This window comes from Rhinolophus ferrumequinum, chromosome 10, assembly GCF_004115265.2.
Source record: "Rhinolophus ferrumequinum isolate MPI-CBG mRhiFer1 chromosome 10, mRhiFer1_v1.p, whole genome shotgun sequence".
Classification (NCBI taxonomy): Eukaryota; Metazoa; Chordata; class Mammalia; order Chiroptera; family Rhinolophidae; genus Rhinolophus; species Rhinolophus ferrumequinum.
Window position 1 is genome coordinate 75,778,202 of NC_046293.1, and position 22,906 is coordinate 75,801,107.

General features: G+C 38.6%; 1 protein-coding gene and 1 non-coding gene across 2 annotated transcripts in view; both read left to right on the top strand.

Moving 5' to 3' along the window:
- TMTC2 (transmembrane O-mannosyltransferase targeting cadherins 2) overlaps positions 1-22,906 on the top strand; it is a 399,668-nt gene that overhangs the window by 30,941 nt on the left and 345,821 nt on the right. The gene's annotated exons all lie outside the window — the stretch shown is intronic.
- On the top strand, positions 2,312-2,385 carry TRNAK-CUU (transfer RNA lysine (anticodon CUU)). Its single transcript has one exon. It is a non-coding gene; the product is annotated as a tRNA-Lys (tRNA).

Sequence of the window (22,906 nt, forward strand, 5' to 3'; positions counted from 1 at the left end):
ACATGTTTAGAAAGTGATGGTATGTATAGCATATGATTGATTCCATTTATGTGAAATGCCCAGAAAAGGCAAATCTCTATCAAAAAAGGAAAGTAGATTAGTGGTTGCCTGTGGGTGGGAATTGAATTAATGTAAATAAACATCAGGGATCTTATTAGGGTCATGAAAATATTCTCAAACTGAATTTATGGTGATGGTTGCACCACTCACTAAATTTACCAAAAATCACTGAATTGTACATTTGAAATAGGTGAATTTTATGATATGAAATAAAACTCTAGTAAAGTTGTGAAAAAAGTCGTTGGAATTGGATCATTATAAATATTTTATTTTAGCTGTTTTCACTAGACTGTAGTAGAAAAATGCTCTTAAGGTGTCAAAGCATGTAAAGAGTACTTAAGAAATGGTGCCCTGAAATTGTGCCTGTACGTTAAAAAAAAAAAAAGGTGTTTTGGTCTTTTTATGCCACTCTTTCAGCTGTTGCTTGATTACTATCCATGAATCATTTTCCTCTTGTCTCTTGTAACTGGCTGTTTCTAATCTCCTTTTGGATGAGGTGATGATGGCTAAGCTGGTTTCTGCCTCCTTCCTGCTCGTTTGTTCCTTCTCTTATAATAAGAATAATATGTTTTAATAATAATTAAAACATTCTCAAATACCAGGCATTCTAAAATTAGATATTAAAAATGACTCAGTGGCTCTTGAGTCTTCCCTTATAGAGACAAGGCAGGATTTCCACAGTATTGCTTCTTTGTTTATTGTTGTTGGTTTGTTTCTGGTTTATGGGACTTGAACGTAGGTAGGGTACAACCTTGTTTATAAAGTTCACATTTAATTATAATTGAAAAGTGTTCCCTGTAATGGTATTAACTCTGATACTTCTAGAAGCCAGGTAATAGAAACAAAAGCAATTCCTTCCTTCTCTTTCCCTCTCAAATCCTGTCACATTATCATCATTTGTTTATTTTTGATTGTCAAGTCGCACAATAAATTATCCAATGCTATATAAAATTTAATGGAAGAGAGATAATGGGTGATTTGATTCTTTTGCTTTATTTTGGAAAACTTGGTGTCTAATTTATTTTTTGGTAAATGAATTTACTTTTCCATTCCATAGACATAGACACTTTTCTGGTCAATATTTGTGAAGTCTGACAACATCGATGGGCAAAATATCAACTTGATGTATTAGTTTTAATATTGTGTTCAAGCAGCAAGCTTTTATTTCTAATCATCTATTCCTATTTGTGGCGCAAATTACTGGGGGGTAGAATTCACAATGATAATGATGCTATTATCAGAATTAGTGGACACTTGTCAAGTGTTGGTGGCGTGCTCGTATTTGGATGCTTTGGAATACTTGGTAAATTGTTTCTGTGAGTGCCAATTAAATGTGGGTCAGACAGATGTCAAGTGTCTGGGTTTATCACCAGATCTAAGCAGCATGTCTTTAAGGCTCTGCACAGCTGTACCATAGGTTGCATCATTCATTACATAGAAGATGATTAGGTTGATGCATGACACCAAGTCTTCGTTATTGAAATGTCCATGAGCCTCTTCTGCTTCTCACATATAAGCATTGCTCTTCATGTGATTTGTTGAGAGGGCAGAGGGAAGGGAATTTATGTACAGAAGAGAGAACATTTACCTGGTCCTGCAAAACAGAAATAAACGTGCTTACATTTAAAGCACCACAAATCTAAGGGTGTAAGATGAGAGGGTGATTTGGACTACTGAGATGTTTGTGTTGGTGAGGAGTTTATCACCTCCACCCTGGTGCGCCTGAAAGTTGGGGTCCGTCCTTCAAGCAGTTCAGTGATAAAATTCTTCACCGCCTTGTGAACCTGCTCCCAAGACACGTTTATTATGTGTTTGCTGATTTTACTCATAAGAGGGACAGGTGAAGGATCATTTTTATGTTGTGTACTTGAAGAGGCTTACTTTAGGCACCTAATCTGAACAAATAAAAATCAGCTCTTTAAGAAAATTGGAAACAGTCAGAAAACACAAAGCAAGAAATGAACTACTCAAAATACTCTGAAATCTTCTTTTAATTATCTGGAGGGCATTCATTCAGTAAATTGTTTAGCACTGACAATGTGTCAGGCACGTTTGAAGTTGTAAATGGGCAGCCCAGTGTTTTAGTTTTAGTTTTTTTTTTTTTATCCTGAATTGTGCTGAAAAAAATAAAAAGCAAAGGAAAATCGAATAAAACAAGAAGAGTTTGTAGCCGACACCTAAAAATATTAGGACACTTTACTCCCCAATTCATATTTACAGTTTTCTTAATTTAAAAAGAAATCAGAGGGGTGGCCGGTTAGCTCAGTTGGTTAGAGTGTGGTGCTCTTAACAACAAGCTTGCCGGTTCGATCCCCGCATGGGCCACTGTGAGCTGCGTACTCCAGAACTAGATTGAAACAACTACTTGACTTGGAACTGATGGGTCCTGGAAAAACTCACTTAAATAAATAAAAGTTAAAAAAAAAAAAAAAGAAATCAGAAAGCATTTCACAACAGTGGGCTTATTTCCCTGCATGGAACCAATTAGCAGGAGCCAAAAGCAAGTGGCTGCCCCTTCATTACCAGTTTTATAGATGAGACAGCTTAAGGGACACAGTTAGGCAGCATCCCCAGGAACACAAACGGGTTGTTACAGAGTTATATCTCAGACTTCATCTAATCCAATTAAGAAACACAAAATGCTGCTGTCTCCTCTTTCAGGTTGCAGCGTACAGTGGAGGTTGCAAAGCAAAGCAAGATACAAACCATTTTCCTACACGTGGAAATGCTTGAAATCTATGAAACCTGAATTACACCAGGATATCCTAATAACAAACTTGTAAATTCAAGCGGGGGTTGTAGTCCCAGGTTTCAGGAAGGGAAGCTGTGGCGGCTCTGAGCGTAATTTACTCATGGTCACAAACCTAAGTGACAGTGTCCTTATTAGGACTCTGGTCCCTGGCTTTTGGTGCTGGAGCTTTTGGAACGCAGTGAAGATCAAGGGTTGGCTAGCAATCTGGATACTAAGCCCAAACTCAGAAAATATGTAATTCTTAAGTGTAGAATGAAGCACATGACGGTATCTTTTTTATCTGTCAAGAATGGTCAAAGATCAGCACTTTCATGTAGGTTAGTGAATACTTCTAAAGAGATCCACCCATTAACCATTATGTTTGATATGTTTTATGCTTGTAGAGATTCAAACTTTCATAGGAAAATGGAAATAGGAAGTTTGAGAGTTTAAGTTTATTAAAATCCAAATAGAAGTTGTGGATCCAAGTGAGCAGATTAAGCATGTGGACGTAGAATTTAGACCTGCAAATAACCACACGTATGTTCATTCCGGATTCTAGAGAGTTTAGTCCTGTTGATTGCAAATAGGGAGCAGCACTGTTCCATTTTAGAATGTATATTTAGACTACTGAGTGCTAGCTAGTATATAGAACTTACTATACTTTTGTGGCTTTTTCATCATCATTTTTTAAGTAAACCTGAGTCACAAAATGCAGTAACAAGGTAAATAAGCTGTGGGGACAGAGCCAGGAGAGCAGTTTCCAGGCTCTCGGCCTCCTGTGGAAAGGTACTGGCTCGGTTATTGGATGGACATCAGCTGTGATCAGATGGCCCACCTGCTGTGGCTGGGTGGCCATCAGCTGTTGCCGGTTAGCCATTGGACACTAATATAACTTCGTGGCTGTGCGGGGTGGGGTGGGGGGGGAGGGGGTTGGTTGGTTGGCAGAGTAGTGGATGGCAGATTGCAGATCATGTGGCTCCTGATTCCTGTGTCTCCAACCCAGCTGCCAGCAAGAATATAGTGGTATGACTCCCCTATCTATGGCTCCGTGGGGGTTCCTTTTTGGCCTCAGCTTATCCTGCGTTCTTGTGCGGGGTGGGGGAGCTGAGTCCCTGCATGACACATGGCGCAGTGAGCAGGGTTCTCCTGGTCAGGTAACGGAGTCATCTGTCCCTGGGCAGGAGGACCTGTGGCCCCCACACAGCGTGTGGTGCCCGGTGGCCGCTGTTCTCATGAGCTGAACCCCCTTGGAGGGGTGGGAAGACACGGACGGTTCTCCAACCAGCATAGGCCGGAGAAAGTGAAGGTCGTTGCAGCCTTGTGGGCTGGGAAGTGCTTGCTGAGGCAGTCCAGATGCGGGACTTGTAGTCCCAGGAGGAAACGCTTGCTGAGTCTTCGGTGGAGGATGTGGGTGAGGTCAAGGTCGTCCCTCATCCCCAGGTTGGGGAGGACGTGGAGCCCTCGCCCTGTGGAGAGGGCACACGTTGTGCAGCCAACGCACAGCCCTGGCGAATGACTGTGGACTATGGGGAATTGCCTTCCATCCCTGATTTGATGGACTGCTTGACTGTTTGCTTGGGAACGTACCACCATGTAGTGGAACTGGCGCATGTTTGCTTCCTGTGTCTCGCCAGATTGCCAGCGAGACTGTGGTGCAGGAAGACCCCTTGTTTGGGTGCATGCTGATAGTTGCTTCCTGTGTCTCGAATGGCCATCATCGAGAATATGTAGGCACCTAGACTGTGAGCCACTGTTGTTCCAGAATGGTACCCTGAGAACCCTGGCTGTGCCCAGAAAGACTGGAGTACCCTGAGAAATCCTGGCTGTGCCCAGAATAACTGATGGTACCCAGAGAAAGCCTGGCTGTGCCCAGGATATTGCATCCACCTCCAGGTTCCTCACACAGGACCCCACGGGGAAGATGCTTGTTGCGTAGATTGTGAGGCGAGACCCTGGAGGGGTGGAGTGTGGGGACAGAGCCAGGAGAGCAGTTTCCAGGCTCTCGGCCTCATGGGGTAAGGTGATGGCTTGGTTATTGGATGGTCGTCAGCTGTGATCAGATGGCCACCCGCTGTGGCTGGGTGGCCATTAGCTGTTGCCAGTTAGCCATTGGCCACTAATATAACTGCCATGGCTGTGTTGGGGGATTGGTTGGTTGGCAGATAAGTGGACAACAGATTGAGGAATATGTGGCTCCTGTTTCCTGTGTCTCCAACCCAGCCACCAGCGAGAATATAGAGGTATGACTGCCCTATCTGTGGTTCTGTTGGTGTTCCTTTTTGGCCTCACCATATCCTGCATTATTGTGCGGGGAGTGGGAGCTGAGTCCTTGCATTACATAAGCAAAAATGAAAATGAATAAAATATTCACTTAAAAAGTTTTAACAAGTGTCTTTCTATTTTGCAAATAGTAAACTCTGAAATATTTATTTAAGGAATGAGTGACAATATCATGCCATAGAGGTACAGCAACATTAGGCAAATGCTTTTTCCTTCTTTATACTTAAATTACTTATGCAGTAATTTTCTTTGGGCATATGCCTGATAGAGAAAATGTGATTCTGTCTTTTTTTTATCACGATGTCATAATGTAGGAGAAGGAGCCCAGCTTTTTATTTTTTTTTATTTTTATTTTTTGATATCTTAGGTGCATTGCATTGGTTTTTGAGGAGCACAGTTTTGATGTCAGGTGACCTTGGGTATGTGTTCTGGTTCTATTGACTTTTGAACTGTGTGACCCCAGGAAAGTTATACATTCTCTTACACTCTTCTTCAACTGCACAATGGAACTAACAACAATTACATGCTAAGAGGGTTTGTGATGAAGTGTGTAAATTCCTGGGAAATGATATAATCTCAATAAATGGTGGTTTTTATTACTATTTTGAAAGTTTGTTGAAATGATTTTTATAGTGACATATTTATAATTAAAATGATTCCATTTTTGAAGTACAGTGATTAGTTTACCTGATCTCTAAAACTGCATACCATTCTGTTCTCCTTGTCTTTTTTTGTAATGGCTTTGAGACATAACTTACATATCATACAAGTCACTCATTTAAATTGTGCAGTTCAGTGGTTTTATGTATATGTTTTTAACACAAAGTAATGCATATTTAAGATGTACATGATGATTTGATATAGTGAAATGATTATTACAGACAGCAAGCCAGTTAACATATCCTTCTCATATGGTTACCTTTTTTATATGTTTGATGAGTATGCTTGCAATTTACTCTCTAAGCATTTGTCCATTTTCAGGACTATTAAATATAGGCATCATGTACATTCACTGTCTAGACTTGTTTGTCCTACATAACTGCAACTTTTTACCGTTTACCAACATCTCTCCAACCAACATTTCTTTACCAACATTTATCCCCCTTTCAACCCCTGGTTACCACTATTCCACATTCTGTTTCTATTGTTCAATTTTTTTCTTATTTTTAGATTCCACATACAAGTGAGATCATAACTTTATTTGTCTTTCTCTGTCTGGCTTAGTTCACTTAGCAAAGTGTCTTCAAGGTCCATCCATGTTGTCATAAAGGCAAGATTTCCTTCTTTCTCTTGGCTGAATAATATTCCATTGTATTTATAGACATCTTTACCCATTCACCTGTCGAAGGCACTTGGGTGTGTACATATCTTGGCCATTGTGAATAATGCTGCAGTGAACATGGGAGTGCAGATATCTCTTCGTGGTAGTGATTTTATTTCCTTTGAGTATGTACTCAAAAGTTTTTAATATAGACCTCTGCAGCTATCACACAATGGTTAGAACATTTTAATTAGTCCAGAAAGAAACTCCATGTCCTTTAACAATCACCCCTTATTCCCTTAGCCCCCTGCCCTATGCAACCATTGAGCTTTCCTTTTATATAGATTTGCCACTTTTGGACTATTTATATACATGGAATTATGCAATATGTAATCTTTTGTGACTCACTTCTTTCACTTAGCAAAATGTTTTCAAGGCTTATGTTGTAGCATGCATCAGCATTTCATTTATTTTTTTTTGACCAAATAATATTCCATTGTACAGATTCCATTGTATGAATGTACTACATTTTTAGCCATTTATCGATTGATGGACATTTGGGTTGTTTCCACCTTTTGGTTATTGTGAATAGTGCTGTTATGCATATTTCTATACAAGTTTTTGTTTGAATACCTATTTTCATTTTTTTTGGATCTATTCCTAGGAGTAGAAATACTGGTCATATGATAATTCTGTGTTTAACCAGTTGAGGAAATGCCAGACTGTTTTCCACGGTAGGCCATTTTATATTCCATTAGCAGTCTATGAGTATTCCATTTTCCCCACAGCTTTATCAACACTTAATTACTATCTTTTTCATTCTTGTCATTTTAGTGGGTGTGAAGTAATCTTATTGGGGTTTTGATTTGCATATTCTTGATGATTAGTGCTGTTGAACATCTTTTCACGTCTCTTTGTCATATAATTATGACTCCTGAATAAAGCAAAAAACTGTAATTTTTGTCTTACTTGTGTTATCTAATTCCCAGTGGCCAGGATTTTTTTTTTGGTGTGTGTGTGTGGGGATTTATTTAGATCTGGAAAGCTCAGCACAAGATCATTTAATAAATGTTTCTCACCTCTGCTGTATTTTTCTATAAGTAGGTCAGGAAAAGAAAGCAAGAATAGAACTAATTGCTCATCAAGAGAGGAGTAACAAATATAAGTGGTTCCAATACTCATTTACATTAGATTACATTTAATGAGAGCTTTTGTAAATGGAGTTAATTTGAAAGGACACACAAGTCATTGGGTTTAATCTGTGTACCTTCCCGTAAAATAGCTGTAATCCATTCTCTCCCCCTCCAATTTCTGGTAAATAAAAGGAACTTGTCCGAAGAGCATTTTATTTCCTTGTTCCGTGAATGGCCCCTGCTGGGTGGGTTCACTAGCGTATGCCACCAGGGTAAGGAAGAAACTTACACTTGTTCAGTTTTCATGTGGATCAGAAAACCTGGGCATTTTGACAAAGGAGCTGGGAAAATAAAAGATTTTCTACTTGCTTTTGCCCTCAAAATAGCTAAATTGTGTTTTTTGTCTCCCCCCGCCCCTTTTCTTAATTAAATTCTATTTTGGTCACTTTCAGTGTGAAAATTTAAAAACCAATAAATCAGACTTCTTTCTTACAGTGCCCTACTAAATAGGGACTATGTCTATAAATATGCAATGAACCTATTGTCTAAACAAGACCCCTGCATCCAACAGTTGACTGAGGTAATTTCTAAATACAGTGGAGTAAGATGACAACTTACTAATTTAGCAAACTCCTTAAAAAGCATTCCGAGTTAATTTTGGTGAGAGAAGACAGACGTAGAAATGAAAATATGCAAGCTATTTAAACATTTATAGAAAAGTCAATGTCTTGCCCTGACTTAATTTCTAAGATGACTGTAATGATTAGTGTGGCCATTATGGAGGGTGTAATATTTTTTCATTGTGCTTTCCCATCCGGTATTGTGTTTGCTTCCTCATGAGAAGTACTACGTGGTATAAATAGGGCAAACAGTACTATTCTTACTTTAGAGGTGAAGAAATTGAGGTCTCGAGATGACAGTGACCTACCTAAATCTGTCTTCTGGTTACTGATAGAGCAAGGATTAGAATTCAGGTCCCCGCTCATCGTCGGTCTTTTTCTCCTGCACTCTGTGCCTGTTTCAGTTTTGCTGGCTTGCTTGTGGAAGAGCTGTAAGGTTTCTCCTTTGTGTATTTTGCAGATTGTTCACCAGCCCTCCCAATCCTGCCATTCTGAAGACTCCCCTACTGAATTATGCATCAGCAATTGACTTAAAAAAGAAAAATCAAAGGACTTGGATTTAAGGAGTGTTTTCACATGGAAACATACTGCTTCTTACATGCTTTTCTTTCCCCCTAAAATTGTGAAAGAATGATTTAAATACTAATGTGAAACCTCATAGAATGTTGCCATCTCAAGAATGTAATTTACTAAAATGTGAACTAGGATAGTTTTAAAGAAATACTAACTTCAGTAGCTTTAAAAAAAATTCTGGTTCTTTCCCCCCAATTTCACTGAGTGTCAGTAAAATCCATCCTGAGAAACAAAGTGGATTTTCACCAGCAGCGCTCACTTTGTACCTCATGTTACAACATTTGACTTGAACATGTTCCATTTAACTCACCTGTAAGTTTTTTTATGGCAAATATTTATTCATCGCAGCCACTTAGTACCTAACACAGAGCCTGCCAAATAGTAGGCACTCATTAAATATATGCTGCATGAATTAATTGGGAGTCATTTGTTCATCATTTGTTCATTTGATGTATATTTGTTCATTTGATAGCCACAGAATTAAAGAGAAGTATGTAACTATAATAATTATTAGAACTCAGGTCTTGTAATTTGGTGCAGAAGGGGGTTTGAGTTATGAGAGTGACTGGTGCAGTTGACTTCAGAAGCAGAGATCCTGCTTGTGAGAGGAAAGCTTGAGGAGTGGAGGTTTCCATTTGTTTCAATTTAGGAAATCCCACTGCAGTTATCTGCTTCCTATTAGCTGTGGTTGTGCCAGGCATTCTGACAGATGGGATCTAATACAGCCTTTTCTTCATTACCAAACCAAAGCATAGGTGACAGTATGTTATAAAGCATCCTGCAACTTCTGAAAACACATCTAGTCTGCTCTGGACACTAAAAAGAAGAGGTAGAGGCTTTCTAGCCAAACAACCACTTGAGTGTCAGCCTTACGTTCTCACTCCGAGCTGAGGGGCCCTGGACAAGTCACTTAATTTCTCTGAGTTCTGATTTCCTCACCAGTGAAATGAGGATACAAAGAACGTCTGGCCTTGTTACAAGAATTTATTATTATTAGGGTTTTTTATAAGAATTAGTGCAAGTATAGGTTAAATGCCCTGAGGAAAGAAAATCTTGTCCAGTTTGCTTCTGACATAGCTCACGCATAAGCACAGGGCATTGAGACCATGCAAGCTAGTCTGGAAATTCAGAAATGATCATTAATTAGTTTTGGAGTCTTAGGTGAAAGTGCCATGGTGTGCATTAAGATTCTGTCATTAGGAGTGAAGGGAGACTGGCTTTAGCCTCAGCCTCTCATCTGTCAGTCTTAAATAGGAGGAACATAACAATTGTACTGCTTGTTAGACTTGAAGGAAATAAAATTGTTAGATGGAAACTTGGAAAGAGACTAGTAGTCAGTTGTCAGGCTTATATTCCATCATAAATCTTTTATAGATGGACTGGTATGACTCTGGGAGAACATATGGCCATTATTGAGTGACATTACTATCTCACATTTTGTTTCTTGAAGATAGTAGTATCAATTTATACTTCCCTAGGAAAAGTATTGAGTGACTTCACGACCTTTGATAATATTCATGCTTCTATAGTAAAGTCCTCTCTGCTGCTGGTGTGGAGGAGATGATACCTGCAAACCACAGAGCATCAGAAAGTCAGGGAAGGTAGGGGCCGGCCCGGTGGCTCAGGTGGTTGGAGCTCCGTGCGCCTAACTCCGAAGGCTGCCGGTTCGATTCCCACATGGGCCAGTGGGCTCTCAACCACAAGGTTGCCGGTTCAACTCCTCGAGTCCCTCAAGGAATGGTGGGCTCTGCCCCTTGCAACTAAGATTGAACACGGCACCTTGAGCTGAGCTGCCGCTGAGCTACCTGATGGCTCAGTTGGTTGGAGCGCGTCCTCTCAACCACAAGGTTGCCGGTTCAACTCCCTCAAGGGATGGTGGGCTGTGCCCCCTGCAACTAGCAACGGCAACTGGACCTGGAGCTGAGCTGAGCCCTCCACAACTAAGATTGAAAGGACAACAACTTGACTTGGAAAAAAAAGTCCTGGAAGTACACACTGTTCCCCAATAAAGTCCTGTTCCCCTTTCCCAATAATAATAATAATAAAAAGAGAAAGTCAAGGAAGGTAAAGGAAATTGTAAGCTGATCATGTCAAATTTTTGAGAGCTCTTTTTTTTTCTTTTTTAAAGATTTTTATTGGGGAAGGGGAACAGGACCCCACTGGGGTACAGTGTGCACCTCCAGGATCCCCTTCCAAGCCAAGCTGCTGTCCCCCCAATCCCAGTTGTGGAGGGCGCTGTTCAGCTTCAAGCTGTTGTCCTCCCAGTCCCAGCCACGGAGGGCGCAGCCCAGCCCCAGGTCCAGCCGCCTATGGCAATTGCAGGGGGTGCGGCCCACCATCCCCCGCGTTCCCCGTGGGACTCGAGGAGCTCAACAGGCCGGCCCATGCGGGAACCGAACTGGCATTTCTCGGAGTCAGGAGCACGGAGCTCCAACCGCCTGAGCCACCAGGCTGGCCCAGAGAGCTCTTACTATTAATGATCCAGAATTTCAGAGTATTCCTTCCTAGTGGTAGGAGAACAGGAAAGGAATTTGTAGACTAGATTTAGAGATGAGACCTTCCCTTTAAAAAAAAAAAAGTTAATAAAATGTCTTTCTTTTTTTTTTTTAAACCATCAGTAGAGGATATTTTTAGAAGGCATCCAGATTTGGAAGTGGGGTTAGGGGAGAAATACGTATTTTTTTAAAGATCGTACTAATTTGTATAATCAAAATAAGTTTTCTTTTTACCTGTCACTTTTTCCAGGCTTACTTTTATATTTCCTGTCAGCTTCCTAATACCCGGAGGTGTTTTCATTAATTGTGAATGTATTTGTTCTGACTATTAATTTTCTTTTGAACAGGTTTCTGTAGAAAACGTATGATTTTACAGATCATGTTTTTGGGATGAGTAGTTCACATTGTTTTTATTCCCATTAATACTTGGATGCCATCTCAAGAAAAACGATTCTGAGTCTCTTGGCTGTTGACTAGAAGTGGGTCTCGGTTGTTCATAGTGCACACAGATTGAGATTATAAATACGGGAAAACCATAGATGACTTGAGTAGTATTCCTGAAGCATTGCTAGCAGATGATGGTAATGAGATGGTAATGACAATTGTGGTTCTTTTTCTAGGGGAAAAAAGTTCGTTATATATTCATGTGTGCCAGGTATTGGCCTAGGCACTTTCTATACTCTGTCTCCCCATAGATTTTCCCAGGGACTCGGGCAGGAAGGTTCTGTTTTTATCTGTATTTTAGATAAGGCAGCCGAAGCTCCCAGATATTCTGTAGTTTGCTCAAGGTCACATAGTTAGAAAGTGGTGAAGACAGGATGTGAGCTCAAATAGGATACTTTTAGCCAGTTAATACCGTACCTCCTTTGAATTACTGTGTATCTTGAGGAAAGTCCCTTTTCTTCGCTGATGCACGGTTGAGTGACCTGTTAAAGAAAGGAAGTCTGATGTTTTCTTGGTCCCCCTTCTAATTCTAATCTTTTGTGTTGGCTTTCTTAAAATATTGAAAAGCAAAAACACTTCATTTATTTTTCTCCCATTGTAATGCTTGTTATAGAAACTAGGTAAAAATTGAGGCATTAACTTGTATATCTACCACCTTAGGATAATCAGTCATAACCCTTTGTTATATTTTCTTCTAATTCTTTTCCTTGTATATTTTGATTTTTTTCTTCTATTGAGATTAGGTGACACTACTTAGGCCATTTGCTTCTGCTTGTTGGCCCTTTGGATTTTCAGTTTTGTTTTCTTCCTATTGGTGTAAATGAGTCTTCTCCAGAGATGCCTCGTATCTTTCCTAAGACAGGGAATCCACATCTTTAAGACAAAACACATATATTAATGTTGAATAATTATGGTGTGCCCCTGAAACTAATACAATATTATCTTTGCTATATTTTTAATAAAAATCTTTTAAAAAAACAAGCACCGTATATTTTTATTTCAATCCTTCACCCAGAAACCTAAGAGGTGGAGGAGGAGATCACTTCCTAACACAGCTCCATTTGAAAGCACACCAGTGGTTTGCTTCTAACAAATTAAAACAAATTTTGGCAGAATTAAAATTATAACAAATTTTAAAAAATGGCTGAATACTAAATGGCTAAACAAGTTAGGCTGTTGAGTGCCTTCATGTTTGTTATTTTGGTGTTTCCTTTTAACATTTGTGGGGTAGAGTTTTGAGAGCCCATATCAAGGATGTGAAATCCCTCAAATAGTGACGGAGCGATGACTAAGGATCTGGTCTCCGTCTCCTTGTTGACTGTTCTGCTGGTACCAGGCAGTCACCAGCATTTGCAATACATGCTTTGGAATAGTCGGGAATAGCAGGTCTCCATTCTCCAGCAGCTTCCAGCATCACTTATAATTGGAGGGCCTGGTTCTCTGCTCGGCCTCTGGTTGTGAGAACTTTGGTAATAGAGACGAAGTCTTATTCTATATTTCATTTTGTGTACCCCCAGAGCCTGTTATATAGGGGGAACTTTATTACTTAAAATTGGTTTGAGATTTTTTAACTTTCTTAATTTTTATAAAAAGTTTGTTTTTATTAAAAAGTAATCCTTCTAATTTGAAAAGTCAAAAGTACTATATGGCTTTTAATGAAAAACAGACCCTGCCTCACCCACTCTCTCAGAGTTGTGTTTCTCCAAAACAAGCACTTTCATCTCTTTGAGAAAATTTTGAGATTTTCTTCTGCTATGAGTATGTGTGTATTGGAATAATAAGAGGGCCACCCCAAGGCCACTTACTCATTGTGTGCCCTTAAAAAAGAAGTGGTGGTGGGTACCCACACTACAACTCTGTCCACTTTGAACCACATGGACTTTTATGGAGACAGATTTTTGGGTTTCTGATAAATGCTTGTGAGTATTAACCGTTCTCTTTAATACATGTCCACTACAGAGATTAATACCTTTAGCATGTTGTTTTCTACAATTGTGTATCACATAAATAAATATTCTTTAGTGGAAACATTGATTTAAGAGTGAGGTGCTTAAGTCATCTCAGAATCAGAGCCCGTGGGATGAGAAAATAAATTTAATGGAGCCAACCTGAAAAGAAAGCTGTAGCCACATGGGTCAGTACCCTTCACATTATTATAGACACCTGTAGAGTCCTAATGGACACATTTGCAAAGCAAGATCTACTTTAGAAACGGAGGAATAAAATTACCTAGGGAGGGAAAATGAAGAAGTGAGGCATATTGATATCTATCTTGTCTTTTCAAGTGTGTAAGTTGTTCTGACTAATGTGTTTGCACATGGAAAACTATTGCACAGAGTAGCTACCAGCTCTTTCTAGTAGCTTGTGGAGAAGCAGACATCTTCAATAAGGTAATTATTTTAAGTGCATCTGTAGCTCTGTAATGTGCACATGTGTTTGTAATTACAGTTGGCGAATTTAGAATGAAGTGCCAGATTTATCGGTGTTTATATAATATATTCAACGAATGAAAAAAATCTATTTAATGTTGGCTGCTACCTTTACAAATGGGCATTGTTTCAGGGTTTGCAAAGCACACCACTTGATAGTTGTCACCACCTAAATTTGCTGTGTAATGTGTAGCACAAAAGATTGTGATAGGTAACCTAACAGGCTTATCGCTGAACTGAACAAATGTTACTTCGTAGGTTGCCAACGTGGGGCTCCAGAGTGTCTAGCTGTGTGGTGGTAAGACTTGGCATATATGAGTTCAGGGTTTTTCCTCATCTTTTAAAGAAAGAAAATTATACGTTACTGAGTACAGTAATATTTTCAGTAAGTAGAAATAACATGCTGTCAGGACATAATTTATGAGAAGTATTTAGTAGGCCATATACAAATTTTAGAACAGTGGGAATTTTTGGCTCTACATTTATAGCTGTTTGCTCTTAACACCAACTGTAGGCATCAGAGTCCTGCATTTAAATCCTAGACGTGCATATTTATTTATTTATCAATGAAAGTTTTAGGCTATATGAATAATGCCCTTTATTTTTGGCAATGTCAAGGAAAATATCAAATGTGAGATTTAGCAAAAGTAAGGTCTTAGATACACAGTTTAGTTATGTGTGTACTACAATTAGTTATGCTGTGTAATCAGGAACTAGTAAACCAAATAAGTGTTTAGCTGGCAAAGCTCTATTTTATCAAAAGTGGTTTATGTAATGAATGACTAAATGACTTGGCTTTAGTTCTTAGATTATGCTAATATATGCAAAAACAACATAGAGCCAATTCTTGATTAATAGGAAGTTTACCTAATTTGTAAGTCATGAGGGCTTTCCCTTCTTTTTCCTTGCTTATTACCTCCTCCCTTTCCACTGCTCATTTTCATGTCAATCAGGGGCGATGCTTTGAAAGGTGTAGGGTTGGAGAGTGACGGGAATTTATTTGATAGCGATTTTGGCTGGTATTTTTGGATGCTAAGAGCTGTTAAAATGTTTTGCTTGTGTTAAATTGCAGAATTAGTTATTTATGTATTTAAAAAATCATTTATGCTTTCTTTACCAAAGGCAATTTCAAGGTAACTCTGGCTGTGTAATATGAGTTCAGAATGTCCAACATTCTGTATCCTGCTTTTCCTGTTAATTTTTATATCTTGTCACAGTAAACATTTCAGTGGGGCTTATTTAAAAAAAATTTTTTTCTGGCTACTGTTTTATTTAAGAAAAGCTATAACCTCTCTGCATTTTGGGTCCCATTATCTTTTAAGGCTCAGTGAACAATTGAATATGGTAGTTATAGAGACAAATGAGATCTAATTAAGGTTTGCAGCCGTGTGGAAGCATTGGTTTATCTGTATTTCTCTAGGTCACACAATTAGGTAATTTTATAGTTCTAATTTGAAATATTCTAGCACCTACCTAACACACTGTTAGCTGAAGCTTAGGATATAATAAAACAAAAAATTCTTCCTGAGTACCGTCCATATAGGGCTAATTGACTTAAGAGGACCTGTTATAAAGGAGTTCTAAAGCATGGATACTAATACAAGCATCATTATGAGATGTTAGTGGGCTGTATTTATATAATTACAACAAAGACATTGATAAACATAATAAATCTTAAAGAAATGTTTTGGCTTTAATTGTTTTTGGAGAGCATCTCTTTATTTTCTTCACAATACTTTCTGTTTGTGAAGTACTTTCCATAGTCATTATGCATACATAAATACAGTTAAGAAAGCAAGTTGAGTAATAGCAATGTTACAGTTACAAAATGGTGCATATTGGGAAAGATCGTTTATTTTAAACCTGCTGAATCTTAAATGAATTCATTATTTCGAGGTTAGGATGCCCTGTGTTTAAGGATTTCAGAAATCATCACAGATTTTACTGCTATTTCAGTTCAATAAACATGTGTTGAGTACCTACTGTGTTCCAGGTATTGTCATAAAGTGTTTGGATTCAAAGATAAATACACAGTGCATGCCAGCTCTCTCCTTTTGCAGAGTTCAGGGTTATGGATGGAGGTCAGCATTAAACAGCTAATTCAGTGACTTAAGTTTTCTCTCTCTCTCTCTCTCTCTGTGTGTGTGTGTGTGTGTGTGTGTGTGTGTGTTGGGAGGGTCTACTGTATATTCCTGTCTTAGAAGATAAAGGCAGTTTTGAGGGAAGTTTTTTTCAGAGATTATGATTTTGGTTGAAAGCAAAGAAGAAGCTTTCAGACAGGGCAGTTCAAGTCAAGAGAAGTAAGGACTGTGGTGACATTAAGGATATTATATTTTGTATATCATCTTTGTGGGGGACACAATGAAAACCTGTAGTTCTTTATAAATTATAAAATGAGGCTGAGTACATATCCAAATAAATATCCCAAGGTTACATAGTTACCGAACTGGTCGTTGAAAAGGTGTGTTCCTTCAGTTGCAGACCTGGATGCAAATGGGCAAGGTTAGCCCATGCATATTAATAGAGGACCCAGGTTAGATGCTAGTTGCTTCCTCCTGGTCATCGCTGTCAATTCCTAAGCCTTTATTGGAGAACTAGTGTGTGAATTCATTCATCTCTGAAACATCAACTGTGCACCTCTGAGTCTGGCCTTGGGCATGTCGCACCAGGTGTGTGAGTAAATTCCTAGGCCTTGATAATGAGGAGCTCAGATGAACAGGTAATTGTCAGGCTTTGTGATATGATGAAGTTATCCATCGATTGACGTACAGGTTTTCTCTTGCTGGGTAAACTATTATCATAAGTCTGAGCAGGCTGGGCTGTATTCTCTGCTCAGGCTGGAACAGGGTCGAGTAAAAGGTCAGCTGGGTTCTTGTCTGGTGGCTCTGGGAAAGATCCACCTCCAAGCTCATTCAGGTTGTTGGCTGAGCCCAGTTCCTCGTGGTTGTGGGTCTGAGGTTACTGTTTCCTTGCTGCTTGTCAGCTGGGGGCCACACACCATTTCTAGAGGGCACGCACATTCCTTCTCAAGGGGCTCCTTCCATCTTTAAATCCAGCAGTGGTGTGTCGAGTCTTTCCTGTGCTTCAGATCTCTCTGACATCCATTCTACCACCAGCCAAATAAAATCTTTTGCTTTGGAAGCGCTGGTGTAATTAGATTTGTTTCATCCAGGGAATCTGTCTGTTGCCCTGAGCCAATCAGAGGAGTGACACCAGGGGATGAAGCGCATGAGGGTATCTTAATATTGTACCCATCACAGTTGTTATTGGAAACAAAGAGCAACACCCGTATGCACCTAAACAGGTTTAAAAATGGCTTCCTGGAGTTGGTGATGGCTGAGTTGCAGGGACGTGTACTTGGGTTAAAGTCGAGGTTTCCACTTACTGACTTTGTCATTATTATTCAACCAATATTTACTGAGGGCCTGTGTTAGGAGCAAGTCGCTGCATTGTCAGAGACTCATTTTCCTAAAATGGGGAGAACGATGTTTACTTTGAAGGGTTCTTATGAGAATTGGAGGTCTTATAGAGTACCTGACAAAGGGGAGTGCTCATAAATGGAGCTACTGAAAAAGCCTGAGATTTGGTGCAGGTGGTAAGGAAATACAGGTGCTTATTAAATCCTAAACAGCGGGACTGAGATTAGGAAGAAGGGAGGAAGATACTCACCTGGTGCACAAAATTTTAGAGACGGTGGTGGTAATGTCAAAAACTCAGTAATGAGACAAATTATGTACTAATATTATAGTTAAAAAATAAAATTAATGCAAAAAATGCATAATGAACCAAATATCAAAATAAAGACAGAATCAGTAACCACGTGTAGTGAGCCATTTTGCAGTCTCAGGCAAAAGGAAAAGTCAGTAATACTGAGCCTGTCTGTATTTAAATGTTTCTCTTTTTTTGCATTATTTTTGATTTTTTAAAATGTCATATTATTTATCTTGATTACTGAGTTTTAAAGTTTGCTCCTGAGATGAAAGCCTCCAAATAGAACAAAGAAGTTAAATACATGCTACAGAAAATATAATCAAAGTTACACTTCATTTGATTATTATTTTGACCACATTTAAATATTAGGTTAGCATCCTGGCATTTTTCTCAGTACTTCTTTCATTTTCTCATTTATTAAAATAATTATCAACAGTTGTCAAGATGATTAGCTTGCTTTTTAACCAACATGTCCTATGTATAAAGAATTCCTTTTTTTTTTTTTTCTTGGGGTTACTTTAAACATCTTCCAGTATCAATAAAGGTCCATTAGAAGGTTCATAGTAGGAAATCTGTCAGTTTTGACTTTTTTTTTTAATTCCTCTTTGATTTCAGTGGCTTTATAATCGTTGTTCTTTTTAGTTATTACATTCCATTATGCATGCTTTCCAGTAATGTAAGTGGTTATGGCAACTGCAACATAATACCAGAATGGCTTTTTTATTTTTTATTTTAAATCTTTACTCCATTGTGTTTTCCTTGCTTAGCCTTGTCAGAAAGGCTAACATTTTCTATGGTCTGGGCATTATTCCCATGATGGATATTTAGTCCCATGATTGCTATATTATTGCTAGCATTTTAACATTTCTGAGAAGTACAAACCAAGATTGCCACTTGCTATTTTGAATGTATTGCAAACAATCAGCTTTATCTAAGAATAGATAGTGGGAAAAGGAAAAATATTGATTGCTTCTAGCTAATCCAAGCTGAAACGAAGTCTCCAACTTTAATGAACGTCCCAGTTATACAGCTTTTAAGATCCAGTAGGGAGATTTATGAATCTCCCTTTTACCTTACAAATGAACAAATACTACACTTGTATACAGTAATATACCCATGATTTGAGGCATTGTTAAATCAGATAAAATGTAAGTAACTAAAAATCAGTTAGAATTTAGACCCTTATAATAAAATATCCATCAGAGGAAGTATTAATTAATCTGAGGGGATGATACTTCCATTTAGAAATTGTTTTGAATGGTTATAAGCCGTAAAAGACTAATTAAATGAGTATTTTCCTTAATAACATTTTGACTAGAATTGTAAAGTTATAACATTGCATAATCTCCATCACTTTGAGATGAGAAACTTAAAACACATTGACGTAATGATAAATACAAGACTAATTTAGCCAAATAATTTCTTCCTATATTATGTTCAACTAAACAGTCTAACACTTGTTTTTTTTTTTGTTTTGTTTTGTTTTGTTTTTTTAATGTCAGATCTAAAATGACAGTACTGGGAGAGTAATGTTAATAATTAAAATTGTCATGTGCAGCTTAATTTAGAAATGGATTTGAACCTATGCTCAAAGCCTCCGCACACTGTGAGACTAGACAGTTGTGTTTACTGCTTTAAAGCAACCACTCTGTGGGAAACTTTTAAACATACCCAGATCATTAATATATTTATTTAAAATGGCAAGCAGCTCTGTCTACTCCAGGAAGGGAGCAGGAAGTAGATGCCACTGTAAGTAACATGATAGGCTTGCCTCTTGGTTTTGTTTATATACGTATTACAAATAGGTCAAGAAATATAAATGGAGAAATAGTCAGAAGTTAAAGATTAAAAAAGCACAGAACTCTCCAACTGCAAATTTGATTGATTGTAAAAAAAAAATTTGAGGTTCATTTAAATCTGGGATGCTCAAGCTTATGGGTAGTAAGTCACAAACACCCTATTGAGCTTTTTCGTATGCTTTTTAAAGGGAGAATATTTTACCTTTCTAATGCCTAAATACCAGTGCCCAAAGGGATACAATTCCCTGGTGTTCTTTAGAGGATCACATTCAAAAGAAAGCATTTCAGGCAATGATGTGGAATGATAAATATATGTTGGGAGAACAAAAGAAATCCATTGGTGTGGAAAGCAAACATTAACCTCTCTGTTAACTTTCCCAATTATTATTAGGAATTTACTAGGTGACATTGAATTGCTGTTTTTCCTCTTGTAGAAATTTCTAATAGTTCCAACTTAAATAAAATAGTATAAGTCATTTGATCTAGTATAATTAGTGTTTTTTCTTTTCTATTCATTTGCAAGTTTGAAAAGAACAAATGACAGTGATTATTATGTTCCCTTAAATTAGTGTGTCAGGGGACAAAACCTGTTATCTTTAGTAAACAAATGAAAGTGTCTTCATTATTCCGAAACTACATCTTTATCAACTGTGAGTTGTTAGAGTGGGTGTCATGGAGGAATTGATTTTTGTCCTATGCTTTTAGCTACTTTATAGACTTTGTACCTCTCAATTAGTCTATGAGGCTGTTTCTTGTGATTTTGATTAAATTTTGTGATCACTTACTGAGTGACAGAACATTTGCATTCCAAATGAATGCACAAAAATTGTTAATAGTTACTTGTTTTCCTTTTAAATAGACACAAGCAACAGGTTGGCCCTTGTGTTCATTTTAGTTTTAGTGTTTTTCAAGTTTTAATGCTGTGTGATGGGTTTTAGTTAAGACAAGGGAACATTTTCCTCTGAGTCACTTGGAATAAATTGTCTGTTAACTAGTAGGAAAACATCACAGTTGAAAACGCTTCCATTCATATGGAGTGAGACCTCCAGATCATTTACCACCAAATATTTAAACATTTTGAAGCTATTGTGGCAAAGCAGAACCAGCTATTATTATTAGCTACATTAATGCCAGTGGTAGCAATTTTGAACAGTGATGAAAAAATTAGTAAAATGATCTTTAGTAAGTCTTCTCTTTAGTTAATTAAAAATTATACTTAGATGTTTGAGAAATGCTTGTTCTTTGAATGAATATGGTACTGATTGTTAGACTCATAATGGCCAATGTATTAAACAGTGCCAGGTACACTGTTTAATACGAGCATTGAAAGTTGAGTAAGACGCATCTCTGCTCTATAAGAAAGCTCAGATTCACTCCCTTTTTTTTGGTTAGGTGTGGCCATGTGATTAGTTCTGGCCAATAGGATGTAAATAGAAGAGATGTGTGTAACTTGATAGATATCATTTCCTTTACTGTTACCTGCTGGCTGGAATGGAGGTGTGATGGTGGGGTCAAGATGGTGGGGACAAAAAGGGGCGGCCGGTTAACCCAGTTGGTTAGAGCGGGCGCTCTTAACAACAAGCCTGCTGGTTCGATCCTCACATGGGCCACTGTGAGCTGCACCCTCCACAACTAGATTGAAACAACTGCTTGACTTGGAGCTGATGGGTCCTGGAAAAACACAAATAAATAAAAAAAAGTTAAAAAAAAAGAAAAGATAGGCCAAAAGGCAGATGTCAGGAGTTGAATATAGCAGAGCACCAAATAGGAGTCTCTCTGGGTCCCATTTTATCAAGTACCTGCCATTTCCAGCACTGGACTATATACCTATTTATGTACATGGAATGAAATCCCATCTTGTTTATGCCACCATTATTTTGGGATTTCTATTTATTTTGTCTGAGCTTAATCCTGTGTTAAAATCTAATGAGACAAAAGCTTGTAATCATTGGTCAGGAAGCCAGGTAGGCGAAGTGAATTGAATAATGGATGAAAGGGCCATGTGTTCGGAATAGCTTGGGTGTAATTAAGGCAGGAGTCCAGGGTTATCTTTATGTAGATAGGAGGTGCTAGCTAGGAACCCAGGATGACTCACTGAGAAAAACTAAAGGAAAACAGGGAGGTATATTGCAAAGACTATTTACAAAACCTGTATATAGAACCGGTATTGTGGTTTACTATTCAGTGAGCTCCCTAGTTCCTTAAACTTGGAAAGTGTGATTGATTGTTATAAAGATGAAATGGAACATGTATGGTAAATTGCGTGATAAGCCATTATGCTGGGTAATGAGCACATTGAACGGGCACAACTGACTCATGGTGTGAAATTAAATGCAAATTTAAATTGTGTTTCCTCCTATCTGTTTAAAATACATTCCGAGGGGAAGGTTTATCTCCTGTTATTAATGAAAATTCTAGCAACTCCTTGACTTTTCTGGCACCAGAAAGCCTTATAACCCCTTTAAATCTCAATTCTATTCTCATCTGGGAAGTAAAGCTTTGCCTCTGTTATAAATTTGTTATAGGAGGGCATCTGCATTCTGGAAAGGGAAGTGTGTGTGGTGGGCTTTTATTCATTGAATGCATATTTGTTGAACACTGAGCTGTGTAGCAGGCACAGTTGCAGGCTAGGGAATACAGCAAGTAACAAGACAGAGAAACCCTTGCCTCTTGGAGTGTACTGCTAGTGGCTCCTAATTTCTTCCGTACTATTTCTTCTCCCATTTACTAACTGCCGCCATAGACTCTTCTGAAATATAAGAATAATGTAAGAATAATGTAAGAATAAGAATAAAGGGTCCACAGGAAGTTCTTTCTTTGTGTTGCGGATTAACACTGGCTTTGCATACACGGGACCTAGCAGATAGTCAGAGCTGACTCATTTTCTTATAGGTGTGACTCTGAATCCATCAGAGCCTTCCCTGCTGGGACCCTCTGACCACAGCTCCCTTGGAATGTTTTGTTTTTCCCTCAGGCTGACACTGTCCCCTCAGCCTTCTTCTTTGGTGATCTATGCCACCGTCTTTCTCTATTGGTTATCCTCCCAGGTGGCTGCCTTAGGAGGGACTCAGAATGCCCCAATATGGTTCTTCTTTCTCCAGACCCATTGCTAATCCACAGGGAACACTTGCCCATTTTTGACCTCCTCTTGGAAAGGAGAAACATCAGGTGCTTCCCAGGTGCAGCACTCAGTCGTGCTGCCCCAGGCCACCTGATACTTCTCAGGGTAGGGACACCAGTGCATGGTGACTTCTAACTCAGGAACAACAGAACAAACTCTCGGTGGGGCCTTGAGGCTGCTCTCACTTAAGTGACAGAGGTAGCACTCTCGCTCCTGTTTTCCTTAGTCTCTTACCTGGCATTTTGC